At 42.1% G+C, this 13,620-nt stretch overlaps 1 protein-coding gene across 4 annotated transcripts in view; it reads left to right on the forward strand.

The window, feature by feature from the left end:
- The first annotated feature begins 357 nt into the window (after nt 1–357).
- Nucleotides 358–13,620, forward strand: part of cracd (capping protein inhibiting regulator of actin dynamics) — a 28,282-nt gene continuing 15,019 nt past the window's right edge. For 2 of the 4 annotated variants that reach the window (XM_021599439.2, XM_021599436.2), the window contains exon 1: nt 358–560. The gene's annotated coding sequence lies outside the window, so the exon portion shown is untranslated. Of the gene's footprint in view, nt 561–12,473; nt 12,614–13,620 lie in introns of those variants that run through there. The other 2 variants (XM_021599437.2, XM_021599438.2) reach the window with 2 other exon arrangements.

Genomic DNA, 13,620 nt, shown 5'->3' on the forward strand with positions numbered 1-13,620 from the left:
AATTTTAGCCCAATATTTGAGATCCATCGCACTGCGGCTAATTGAAGTGAGATTTTCTATACTAATATAGTAATCATTTTCAGACAGAATGTGATAGGCCACTTCACTGTGACAGACCGTGAAGACTGTCAATGACAAACAAGCACCTCCACTCCGAATCAAATCAAAGACATATACTATGCCTATCCAGACATTATTTATACTAGATCAATAGCCAAAGCTATTGTGTGAACATATACTATATAGGCCTAGGCTAGGCAACGATTTTTAACAAACAGGAGAGTGGCATCGTAGCCTTGAGGAAGGAGATCGCTTGTGGACGTTGGGTGATTTTTGTGCCAAGCGCAGCCTCCGCCAGCCACACCCTCACGTGCGTGCAACTGTGCGGGACTCTATTTCTCACCAGAGCCGTCTGTACTCTTGGCCATGCGTGCTTGTCTGTCGCGAGCACCCGCAGCATCAGCAACACAAAGAGGGTCGATGAGCTGTTAGATTGGAGATACAAGGCGCCGCCGGCAACTTCAAGGCCGATTTGCGGGGGAAACGAGATCACTTATAAGGTGGTGGAACTTGTTCTTTATTCTGGCATGTTTTCTTTGTCATAAATGGTGTCTTTATTTTCAATAGGCTGCTGACCTTGTCACAGCCTCTCGTTTTCATTGACCTGCTGACGATTGCTCCATCCTTTACAGATGTGTTTGTGCGCTGGAAATGGACAATGTTGTTTTATTTAATTATAAATGCGTGAACATATTTGGCATGGCTCGAATTGCGCCGATAATTGGCTATTTGTCATTTTCATTATATTTTCGATGATTGCATCAATTGGATGTTCATCCTACAGCTTTCGTTTGTTGGCTACTGTCTCAATATACAGTCGGCATATTTGTGATAACATATTACATAAAAGATAGATGCTTTGTGCTCCATATCATGCTTACATGCGCCTTCTTATAGCAATGTATATATAACCAAGAATGCAGCGCCTCTGTTATAGTGAAAATCTTTACTATGTTGCCGACCCCCCACGGTCTCTTGGGTCCATCCCTGCATCACTTCCATGACGTAGGGCCTACCTGTGACATATCTTATTTTGCCATGGACCCCAGAGATGTCATTATGCATTTCACGCACTATTGTTTCAATCCTTATCCCATATATTATATAGAATGTATAAAACAGAAATCATTGTCTCAAACGTTGTAACAACGGATCTGTGGTGTTTCAGTCAAAGATTTTGGCCTCGTTCTCCAATGCAGCATTTACCGTTATGTATTGCAATTTTCCTTCGATTTTAGTCCATGAATTTAGCCAAAAATTGACATTCAGGTTTATTATCTCTAGTAAAGATACAGTTGGCTCATGCTGCGTTGTCTACATATCAGATATGGTTGGCTTCTTTCGAGTATCTCATTAGCTTACTCATTGCAGAATGAGCAATAAGAAGATCCAGTAAAACCCCATGCCTTGATGTGTAGACTTTTTTTTTTTAACTGCCCAGCCTTTTGTCTCCCAGATGGGGAGCATTGTTGACAATAGACCTCTGAGAGGGTTACATGTCTCATAGCTCATACATCTAACCCTAAATGAGCTCTGAGTACCTACTTCCATGTCTTAAATGAGACCAAAGTGGTTTAGCAAAAGTAATTATATCCCTGCTCAAAGTCTATGGTATATGGTTGGGTAGGTGATAAGTGGGCACATAGACAGATAGATGCTCCCCCCCTACTGTAGCACTGAATGTTTGGAGTCATCAAAATGAGTTGCTGCATTTTGTAGCCCTGTAGTCTGTACTGTACCCTTTGCAGTGGGAACTAGAGAAACAATTTCCCAAAGCGTCGCTTTCACTGTCAATAATTCATGGGGCAGGGGATACATTTTTTATTTTTTAGAAAGAACCTAAAATACTGCATTGGTATTTGGTACCTTGCCACGGTGTAAGGTCCTCCGCTTTTGACAGGTTTTTGTGGTTTCTCAGATACAGTAGCTTAGTCAAGTCGTCTCTTCCTATAGACAGAAATCAAATCCGTTGTCAAAACCATACCGTATTGGTATGTTGTTTGTTTGTACATTTGGCTTTGCCATATAAACAGGGTGTACTCCCTGTAATCTATGGTGAGAGAGATTACATGTAACAAAAAGTATTGTTGATATACTGTAAGAAATTACACATGGAAATGTGCTCAAACAGCATCTTTTTGGGAGGATGAGGACATGTCTCTGTGTCACACAGTGTAATCAGTGATGTTTAATCACTTGAATCACTTGATTCCTTCCCAGGTCTGTCCAAATTGTAATTTGACCCTCTGGCCTGTAAGTATAGTATGATAGTGCATTTTCACAGATTTGGTTCAAGCTAAAATAGCAGTCAGAGAAAGCATCCTCGAGGGAATTCTAGGAATGAATGAATTGATGTGCATCCTGTTTTCCCAGCGTTGTCAACACTACTCTATGAAGGGTTGTTTTTGTCTGCATTCAGTACTGGCTTCCTCTTCCATAAATTGATCTGAGCCATTCCTGTAATAGATTTTAGTCAATTTTCACAATTTTATCTATGAGCCTCTTACCACAGCATCCGATCCAATCACACTATTCAAACACTGCACAATTCCTGTATAACCACATAGTTCAATCCATCAGGACATGATATTCCTGAATAAGAACTGGACCAGTTTTTCATAAAGCATCATCTAACAGGCCAGTCATACTGGAGGAATTTCATTCCGATCAATACACATTTGCATTCAAATTAAAAGCCACATTTTACGATATACGAGCAATGGCTGCTACTGTATGACTGAGAGTCATCGCTGCAGGCTGTTGATAAATCTCCTTGCTCGTATAATGTTAAATGATTTAGACTTATTTCTCCTCACATTCCCCCTGTGTGTGTGTGTGTGTGTGTGTGTGTGTTTTGTGGGAGTTTCTATTAATAAAGCCAGTCCGAGAGCAGTGAGTCTTTGATGTGTTATACTGCTGTAATGAAGCCAGCCTCCAGGCTGGTAAAGCCCCATCATTACCATATCCTTATGAGACTGCAGTGTGATAATACTGCCAATGCTCTGAGGGGCTTTATAGGTGACTCATACAGGCCTATTAGGCTGTAACGCGACACCCCATTATGCTGCTGGGGGAGACCCTTCTAACTTTGAAATAGTGATGGCTAGTCGTCTGCTAGCCAAATACAATTCTTATTTTTTTATCTGATGCGATTACTGTACATGATCTCAGATTGCAATACAACGTATTTCTCAATAAAACTTGTATAGCTTTACCCTAATATAACATTTGGATTTTAGTCCAATAAAGCCTCATCATTTTATGATAATCCAATGATATCTCTTTAGACCTAATGGTTTCTAACCCTCTCAGATTTTTATAATCCTATACATTTGATCTTGTGACTGTTAGAACCCTCTGACAACATCATGATTCCACCAGACTACTCTATGAAGGAGTCCACAAAGACTGCATTCCTCAAGACTGCAAGATGGGTCTCATGACATTAGGGAAGTGCTCTGAAATACTGCTACAACACGAGACCCACTGTATCACATGTACTATAATAGGCACACACACAGTTACACACGCACATTTGCAGTTCATTCACAGTGATCGGCTTTGTGTGCGTCAGCCAGTTGAAATGACAAAATGCCACTCTGTTCTCCTCCTGCACTGGCAGATCAGGCTAGGAAACAAAGTATCACTTTGTGCCTCCTTAGGCTCGCAGCAACTGGCACAGCAGCAACTGACACAGCAGGATACCCAGCGTCTCTCCTATCACAGGCTGACAGGCCACCCCTTCCTCACGCCCTTCCCTCAGAGAGACACCTCCACTTAAACATGAACGTGTCTACACACAGTCCCACAGAATGTTCTATATGCATGCAAACATACTGCAGATGCCATGTGCCGACAATCACAACAAATAGCCACTGCGTGCACTTGTGCAGTCTTAACATTTGAAAACAAAAACACACGGTCACATGCAAGCCCTCACTGCATCTGCGCAATGACACCTGACTCCAGGTAATGCCCTAGTTGCACAGTGACAGCAGGCAGGTTGAACGGCCACGCTCACACACACCACTCGCATAGAGATACAGTATCTCTGCACACAGACACAATAGCAGCAAGGTAAGACTGCATTCTTACACAGTAACGAACACTATTTCTCTTTAAACATCCATTGTGTCAATTGTAAAGTACATGTCCTGTATGTGTAGTACTGGAGCACAATGGTAGAATGATATAATTACTGTTAGCTTGCTACTGACGGAATTCAACTTGTAGCAGGTTGGTGTAATGCTCATCACCCAAAAAACATTCAATCATATTTGAATGGAACAGCATTTTACATTTCTTCCTGGTAAATGAATAATGCTATACTGTATTGTCCAAGTTTATAGGATGCAAATATGCTTCAGTAGGTAACATTAACAGTTTGCACATGATGTGTCAGCCTCACATCACTGTGCCATTGTGAGATGGCAAGTGTGAAGGGGAAAAAAGGCCAATTTGTTTAGTTTTTTTGTTATTGCATGGCACGGGATGGAAGCCTATTACCTCACTAGTGGTCAGTAGGGTAAGTGTAACCCTGTTGGTCATGTGACTGCTGCTTTGTGTATCTCTACGCTCTGTCCCACCATCCAACCTTGTCTCCTCTGTCTTCTGCTACTCTTCACATCTAGACTTCAATTTAGTCCATCTTCTGTTTGATCCCTTCTATCATCCTCTTTTTCACTCCAACTCCTGCTGTCATTATAGCTGATGTTGTTGCTCTCGGTTTTATAGATGATATATTCTTGCATATGGTAAGACTTGCAGTATGGTGACAGGGAACATCATCTGGCCATCATGTTCCTGTCGATCTCATTGTGACGTCAGCTTCTATGTGTTACGGAAGCAGTGGTGATAGTTGAGTCTTCCTTGGAGTGAGGGACAAGCCTCTTGTGGTGGTAGATCCCTTTGGCGTCTCCTTCGGTTCTGATTTGCCAAGACTCTGTTGCCATGGGAACCCGTGGTTGCTAAACTTCTGATATTTTTCATCAGAGGATGGAGAGAAGAGAGAGTGAGACAAAGAGAGGGGTAAATGTGACAATAACAACCCTGTTGTAATGCATTGCAGACGTTATTGGCACTCTAGTCAATAACAACCAATATTCTGTAACCAACTAGAGGCCCTGACCTGAATCTATGGATTATATGTCCTTGTCCCCCACGCCCACCTTGCTATGTAGTACTACTTATTAGGTTTGCTTCCTCAATATAAGGGACATTTGTAATCCAATTAAAAACTTGCCTTGAGGCTACAGGTATCTGCTAAAGTAAGGGAATTTGGCTCCAACCCTCATCCTCATCCATACCTTCAAATACCTTAGTTTCCCTCCATTTCATACCTGATCGCCATCCTATATTTTTAATAACAACCCCAAAGCTGCTGTTTATCTTTCTGTTTGTATTTTATTTCCCTTTGTTTCTCCCAAAGCCGCAGAGAGAGGAAGCAGCAGCAGCAACGCCGCTGGTCTGGGTAAAACATTGTGCAGAAGGGCAGATCGATGTTCCCTAAGGTTTTTCTGCAGTGGTACGCAGCCCTGTCAAGTTGTGCCGCTAAAATAGGTAAAGGGTTGCACAGTTCCACCTCGTCTGTCTGCTTCGACAACAAGCTGTTTACGCTGTCAAGCTACGACACTTTAGCCAACCCATTGCGCTATTTATCATGGCACTGAGCTATGCCATTGAGCTATGGCAGTTAGCTGTTAGCTGTCCCACTGTGCTTATGACAATGAGCTGTGCTATTAAGCCATTGCACAGGGCTGTGTCACAGTGGAGTGATGTTGAGCTCTTCAGTGGCTACACAGCAGCTCCACTGCAACACAGCATCGTGATGCTATGCCACTCTCACACTGTGTTGCAGCTGTACCCTTGTCAAAGGCATCTCTCTCTCTGCTTCTGCAGAGCACATGGCCGCTCCTCGTGCTTCTCTCATCCCATCTGCAGCTCTGCTCTCAAGTCTGTCTACCACAGCATAGACAGGCAGACACACACACACACACACACACTGCCATGCAGACACATGCTCAACATACACCCATATGGTCAGCTCAGCTAAAGCAATTCTACTCACACACCCAAAATATGCCCAGTCACATACAGTGCCTTCAGAAAGTATTCACACCCCTTGACTTTTTCCACATTTTGTTGTTCTACATCCTGAATTTCAAATGTTTTGTCACTGGCCTACACAAAATATATCGTAATGTCAAAGTGGAATTATGTTTTTTGAAATTTGTACAAATTAATAAAAAATGAAAACTGAAATGTATTGAGTCAATAAGTATTCAACCCCTTTGTTATAGCAAGCATAATTAAGTTCAGGAGTAAAAAAATAAAACATCTTAACAAGCCACATAATAAGTTGCATGGACTCACTCTGTGTGCAATAATAGCGTTTATCATGATTTTTGAATGACCACCTAATCTCTGTACCCCACACATACAATTCTCTGTAAGGTCCCTCAGTCGAGCAGTGAATTTCAAACACAGATTCAACCACAAAGACCAGAGAGATTTTCCAATACCTCACAAAGAAGGGCGTAGATAAAAAAAAATTAAAAAGCAGACATTGAATATCTGTTTGAGCATGGTGAAGTTATTAATTACACTTTGGATGGTGAATCAATATACTGAGTCACTGCAAAGATACAAGCGTCCTTCCTAACTTAGTTGCAGGAGAGGAATGAAATCAAGGATTTCACCATGAGGCCAATAATGACTTTGAAACAGTTACAGAGTTTAATGGCTGTGATAGGAGGAAATGTAGGCTGGGTCAGCAACATTTTTAGTTTATCCACAATACTAACCTAAATGACAGTGAAAAGAAGGAAGCCTTTACAGAATTGAAATATTCCAAAACATGCATCCTGTTTGCAACAAGGCACTAAAGTAATACTGCAAAGAATATGGCAAAGCACACAGTGTTATATTTGGGACAAATCCAATACAAAACATTACTGAGTACCACCATCCATATTTCCAAGCATAGTGGTGGCTGCATCATGTTATGGGTATGCTTGTAATCATTAAGTACTGGAGAATTTGTCAGGACAAAAAAGAAACGGAATGGAGCTAAGCACAGGCAAAATCCTAGGGGAAAACCTGGTTCAGTCTGCTTTCCAACAGACACTGGGAGATGAATTCACCTTTTCAGCACAACAATATCCTAAAACACAAGGCCATATCTACACTGGAGTTGTTTACCAAGAAGACACAATGTAACTGAGTTACAGTTTTGACTTAAATCTACTTGAAAATCTATGGCAAAACTTGAATGTGGCTGTCTTGCAATGATCAACAACCAACTTGACAGAGCTTGAAGAATTTTGAAAAGAATCATGGGTAAATGTTGCATAATTCAGGTGTGGAAAGCTCTTAGAGACTTACCCAGAAAGACACATTTTGTAAATTTGCCAAAATGTCTAAAAACATGTTTTCAAATTGTCATTATGGGGTGTTGTGTGTAGATGGGTGAGGACAAAATATATATTTAATACATTTTGAATTCAGGCTGTAACACAACAAAATGTGGAATAAGTCAAGGGTTATGAATATTTTCTGAAGGCACTGTACATCCATAACAACGCACATACTGTACACGTATGCAAACACTCATACACACTTCCACACCAATTACATGAATACCGGCATACACTAACACAGTCACTACTCCCTTACAACCAATAGCATACTCTCACCCACATCAATACACACAATATACACATTCCCTCTTATACATCTCCACACGTGATTGCTGGCTCCTTGTCCTGCCCTAACTATAGTCAGTCAGGACAAAGAGCCATTCTTGGTGAGACATTTCTGAGAGGCTCTGTCAGACCCTGTCACCCTCAGAAAGGAGAAGCATGTAGCAGAGAGAGTACAGCACGTTGTTGATCTCACTCTCTGTCTATCCCTCCCTCTCTCTCTCCCTCGTGCTCTCTGTCTCTATCCCTCTCGCTCTCTCTATCTCTACCCCCCCGCCACCCCCCCCCCGTCTTTATATGTCTGTCTCTATTTCTCCCCATCTCTTTCTCAGGACTGTCTCACCATGCCAGGCTTCTGGCCCAAGTGCTTAGAATTTTACACACCGTGTGTTTCCACTGTACATCTGAAAATCTGTGGCTCAACAACGTGATGGTGTCTAGAGACTGACAGGTTTTGGATGAGAGGTGTTGCAGCCAGAGAGCTATGTGTATGATGGAGGTGTTGCAGCCAGAGAGCTATGTGTATGATGGAGGTGTTGCAGCCATTCTCTGGTGCAAGATAACACCAGCATCTTTCATGTCCATACATTATGTTTCTTAAATGGTGTCTGTTAGAAGTGGCGGTGGTCTTGGTGGGTGTACCATGTGGTTTTGATCTGAGGGAGCACTGCAGTCATGTGTGACGAGTATTATCCACGTTGTGCTTACGTGGAGGGTCTGTAATCAAATGCAGGTCTGGAGCAACAAAGTGCTTCCCTGCTGGGTTGACACATTATTCACAGCTGCTGTGGGGCGAGGAGAGGAGGAGAGGCAGAGGGAAATTATACTGTGAGTATCCTGTGATTTTGTTCGGTTGGGATTATATTGATTTGAAAGGTGCGTTAGGTGTCATATAATTGCCAAACTTTTTCCAGCTATCTTGGGTGTTTGTTTGGCTTCATAATAGCAGTGATGTTGGTACACAAAATGTGTGTAGCACAGTGGTCTCTGAGCGGTTCCCCTTGCCATTAACAAGCTAGTCACCAAGGGACTCTCCGAAAGAGGGGAGAGAGGAGCATAGCTAGATAGAGGAGAGCAAGGGACAAGTGTGCCATTCAAAGTGCGCCCTTTGCGTGAACTCTCATGTTTCTCCCTTCACTCAGTGAGTGCTGCTCTGTCCACAGCATTTTCTATTTTTCTTTCCTGACAAGGGACTCTCCCACTAAAGACAACTACAACCCCCATGTTCACTCCCTTTTTCTCTCACCACAGACAAGGTGTGCCGTTACCATGGCTACGGACGCCAGTGAAACTCATTTAGAGGTAACCGTATCCGAAAGCCCAGGTAAATAGGAAAACAAGAGTGATTTTAGACACAGCCTTAAAGAGACAGGACTTAGACTAGAATGAATGATAACGTCAGGATACAACGAGGCCTTTGTGGGGTTACATTTAGAGCTCTTTTTAAGTGTCTCTTTAAGAAAGGCATGGTGTGATGATGTGTAGTACAGTAACTGATATCAAAAGCTTTACATAGGCCTGTCTTAGATGTGTGTGATGTGCTAAGTCCTCTGCTTGACCCTATGTGTTCTCTGCACTATGCTCCCGCTCGAAGAGCTGCTCTTTTATCTCCTATTGATATTTACCATGGTGAACTGATACATTCTGAATTGATTGAATTGTCAGGACAAAAACAAAAGGGATGAAAACAACAGGAATCAGGACAGCGAGCAGTAAATAGCAGTAGATTGTTGATATACGAGCTACGGTAAATAACAAAAATGGATCAATAGGATCGTTTTAGTTGACTATGGTTCAGGCCTTGGTAAATCAATACACGGCCCACATCTCTCCACTTTATGCTCGGGCTTTAAGCATTTCCTTTCTCCTATCACAAACAGTCTAATGTAATGTTGCGCTGTAGTTCAAAATGTCGGTATGTGTTGGGAGCAGAATATTAGTAGTAATAGCTTTACTATGTACAAGATGTTTTATGTGGACCATTCATAGACTTAACCCGGGAGTCGGCTAGCTAGAGTAGACGTGTGGAGTGCTGCTGAGTGTTCTACTCTGCAGAAAACTTGTCCTTTACAGTTTCACGCATGAGTGTGTGAGCACGCCAGAGGCAGTGAGTGCAGTATGGGCCGGCTAGCGAAACAGAGCAGAAGCAGTGCAGGACAGGTCCTGATGCTGGGAGAGCAGAGCACGTTGTGGGGAAATAGGATATCGGTGCCACAGTACAATAACACTCAGCACTTCCACAGATGGAGTGAGAAACAGTCTGACAGTCAGAGATAAATAGGCTAGAGAAGCTCATCAGTTTACTCAATAACACACGCTAAAACACATAGGCTGAGTCCAGTAGACTCTCAGGGTTGGCTCAGTCAGCAGTCTGGTTCAACAGACTGGCACACTGTTGACATCCTGTTGGTAAACGGTTGGTGCACTGTTCTGTTAAGGCCTTTGTTTTTCTAAATTGCACCATTGTTAATAAATGATAAGGTAACCCTAATTCTATGATTGATTTATACCACTGATGTGGTGGATTGGATATGAGGACAGATTATGATTTGGCTGAGGTCTTGGTAAAGGTGGACATTTTGATAAGATTTACATGGTCATGAGTGAAGAGTCAACATACAGTATAGTATTTGAATCACTAAGGATAGATGGATGTAGTTGCTGATGCTTTTAGCATAACACACTACTCAAACTCACACAGCTGCCAGAGATGATGATATGGAGTTTACTGTATCATTTCCCACAATGCCCCTGTGCAGCAACACACATTGAGTGAAATCCCACACTGGTTGCTACTTATAGCCCTGAAAGGGATACTCAGAGAGCCCAGAAAGTGTTTGTCTTCACAGTGGTGTAGAGTAGCCTGGTAACTCTAACCCACTTCAGTTCATCACAGGACCTCCCACTAACACACACACAAACACAGTCTTGTATAACTAACCTTGTGGGGGGACACAATTCAGTCCCATTCAAAATCCTAGTTTCCCCATTTATTTAACCTTTATTTAACTAGGCAAGTCAGTTAAGAACAAATTCTTACTTACAATGACGGCCTACCAAAAGGACTCCTGCGGGGGCGGGTGCTGGGATGACAGATAAAACGTATTAAATAAAATTATAGGACAAAACACACATCACATTAAGAGAGACAACACAGAATTGCATAAAGAGAGACCTAAGACAACAACATAGCATGGCAGCAACGCATGACAACACAGCATGGTAGCAACACAACATGACAACAGCATGGTAGCAGCACAAAACAGGGTACAAACATTATTGGCCACAGGCAACAACACAAAGGGCAAGAATTTAGAGTCAACAATACATCACACAAAGCAGCCACAACTGTCAGTAAGAGTGTCCATGATTGAGTCTTTGAATGAATAAAACTGAGATAAAACTGTCCAGTTTGAGTGTTTTGTTGCAGCTCGTTCCAGTCGCTAGCTGCAGCGAACTGAAAAGACAAGCGACCCAGGGATGTGTGTGCTTTTGGGACCTTTAACAGAATGTGACTGGCAGAACGGGTGTTGTATGTGGAGGATGAGGGCTGCAATAGCTATCTCAGATAGACGGGAGTGAGGCCTAAGAGAGTTTTATAAATAAGCATCAACCAGTGGGTGTTGCGACAGGTATACAGGGATGACCAGTTTGCAGAGGAGCATAGAGTGCAGTGTCCTATAAGGACCATTGGTGGCAAATCTGATGGCCGAATGGTAAAGAACATCTAGCCACTCGAGAGCACCCTTACCTGCCGATCTATAAATGACGTCTCCGTAATCTAGCATGGGTAGGATGGTCATCTGAATCAGGGTTAGTTTGGCAGCTGGGGTGAAAAAGGAGCGATTATGATAGAGGAAACCAAGTCTAGATTTAACTTTAGCCTGCAGCTTTGATATGTGCTGAGAGAAGGACAGTGTACCGTCTAGCCATACTCCCAAGTACTTCTATGAGGTGACTACCTCAAGCTCTAGAGGTAGTAATCACACCTGTGGGGAGAGGGGCATTCTTCTTACCAAACCATATGACCTTTGTTTTGGAGGTGTTCAGAACAAGGTTAAGGGCAGAGAAAGCTTGTTGGACACTAAGAAAGCTTTGTTGTAGAGCTTTTAACACAAAATCCAGGGAGGATTTTAACCCCTAACCTTAACCCGAAAACCTTAACCCTAAACCTAACCCTAGCTCCAAACTCTAACCCCCAAAAAACTAAGCTTAGCTCCTAACCCTAAACCTAATTCTAACACTAATTGTAACCTTAACCCTAAACCCCCTAGAAATAGCATTTCATATTGTGGGGACTAACAACATGTACACAGTATGTCGACAACAAAAAAAAGTTTACTATTCTAGTATAGTTACACACACACACGGACATAGATACACACATAGCTGCTCGTACAGACACATGGCCGCTCATAAAGACCTAAGGGTCGAAACAGTGTAACAATAAAATCACCTGGGAGGATGAACAGCAGCGTTTTCCTTGTTATTTTTATCAATTCAACCATAACTCCAGCACATACAAAAAAGTACCTGGATGTGCGTATGTTCTTCAGCTTTTGCTCATGCAGACACACATGGGAACACATGCACTAATCCAGGAAAACACACCCCCTAACCACCCCTGATGTGGGAATGTTTAGATTATATGGCTTAAAGTTTATATCTGACTGGCAAGGAAAGCTAACAAGGCGATAAAGATTGGAATCAAAGGTCCTCTCGTCTTATCTTCAATTCAACACTGTGGCATTTAAAACTGCTCTGTTGCCATGACTCAATCATGACCAACTGAAATCATGCCCTATCAGTGTGAGCCAGTGGAGGGGTTTGCATCGTCCGTGGTTGTGTGGTAGGTAGGTACACTATGATTTATGTTTTGGACAAAGGTAATTTACTGAATCAATATTTCAAGCCTGGATACTGGTCTATAATTCACATGGCCAATACCAGCAAAATTATATTGTAATCATTATGTTGTTATAGTAGCAGTAAGCAACTGCCTTGTAGATAAATTAACAACAAGCTTTCTTGTCCATGAGACGTTCTTGTCCATAAGTGCATTATGAGGTTAGGTCTCAGGGTGCGAATCTCTAATGAATTTTGTAGAGAGAAGAAATTAGATGTACACTGTAATGTGTCCTTTACACACTGACATTGACATTTCCAGAGATAAGCTTCGGCACTCAGGGAACCGCATTTTATTATCTGATAAACAGGAAATTCTCTTGAGCATGGCTGTCAATGTAATTTCCTGTCTTCACTGTAGTAGAGCTTCATCATTCAATATTATAGTAGGGGATTCTGTAGATATCATATTGGTTTGTTTTGTTTGTGGCCTAGCTGGTCTGGTGTGCTAGCATTCTACCACTTGGAAGATCTAAAATGCTCTGTGGGCATGCTGAGCACCAGTGTTCACATTAGGAGCTCCCTACTCTTTAATAATGTTGCATTTCCACTGAGGATTTACCCTAGTGTTTTACCAAAAAGCCTCAGACTTTGTGTTTTCACCTCCATGGCCCGGCTCCTGGGGCTCACTGGGCCATGGCCTAAGTGGACCTGCACTATCTTGGCTTAATGGATCATCAAATAATTGGCATATACCTTACTCTTACAGAATTTCCATGTGGGAAAGGATATTGGAACTTTAATCAAAGCCTATTGGATGATAACTTGTTTTTAACTAGAACAGAATAATTTGTAACTGACTTTTTCCGAAATAACATAGGTACAGCAAATCCCCTTATTGTAAGGAACACTTTTAAATGTGCCTTTAGAGGCCATGCAATTCAATACTCATCTTTAAAACAAAAGCAATTTAGGTCAAAATAGTTCATATTAATGAAGTAAAAAGGACTAACAG

This window comes from Oncorhynchus mykiss, chromosome 30 (assembly GCF_013265735.2).
Source record: "Oncorhynchus mykiss isolate Arlee chromosome 30, USDA_OmykA_1.1, whole genome shotgun sequence".
NCBI classification, from domain to species: Eukaryota; Metazoa; Chordata; class Actinopteri; order Salmoniformes; family Salmonidae; genus Oncorhynchus; species Oncorhynchus mykiss.